Source organism: Propithecus coquereli, unplaced genomic scaffold, assembly GCF_000956105.1.
Source record: "Propithecus coquereli isolate 6110/MARCELLA unplaced genomic scaffold, Pcoq_1.0 Scaffold18, whole genome shotgun sequence".
NCBI classification, from domain to species: Eukaryota; Metazoa; Chordata; class Mammalia; order Primates; family Indriidae; genus Propithecus; species Propithecus coquereli.
In genome coordinates, this window is record NW_012142745.1 from 11,479,922 (window position 1) to 11,480,575 (window position 654).

Sequence of the window (654 nt, forward strand, 5' to 3'; positions counted from 1 at the left end):
CCTGCCTCGGCCTCCCAGAGTGCTAGGATTACAGGCGTGAGCCACCGAGACCGGCCAGCTGTCCTTTCTTAACCTGGCCTTTAATTTCCTTTGACTTCAAGATACCAATCTAGCTAATCTTAACCCATTATCTGTGCCTTTAAACTTAAAAGATTTTTATACAGATGTGCTGCATATTTAGATACCTAATAGAACAAAGTTTTACAGTCTAAAAGCAAAAGATGTTACCTTCACAATAACCCTACAATGCAGGGCTAGAATTAAGATTTTATATAGTGCCTACTAGTATTCTTGTCAAAGTTTAGGTAATATTGAATCAATCAAAAGTAGTTATAGATTGTAAGGTTAAACTCAACTAACAGCTCTGATTCAATATTAGGTTAGGCTGATTAAATATTAGCTAAACCTTCACAAGAATATTAGTAGACATTATATAAAATCTTCCCCAATAACCAAGAAAAAGGTTCTAACTCTATCAAAATGTAGATTTGAAATCAGAATCTTCTATGAGGACTCAAAGGGGGAAAAAATAGTCAAAAACAAGCTTTCTGATTAAATATCATAAAAATTAAATGCTTAAAAATATTGTAAATCGGCCAGGCGCGGTGGCTCACACCTGTGCAGAACTAGGGTTAAAATCCAGAATTTTGGGCT

At 35.2% G+C, this 654-nt stretch overlaps 1 protein-coding gene across 1 annotated transcript in view; it reads right to left on the reverse strand.

The window, feature by feature from the left end:
* TRIP12 (thyroid hormone receptor interactor 12) overlaps positions 1 to 654 on the reverse strand; it is a 196,259-nt gene that overhangs the window by 131,672 nt on the left and 63,933 nt on the right. The gene's annotated exons all lie outside the window — the stretch shown is intronic.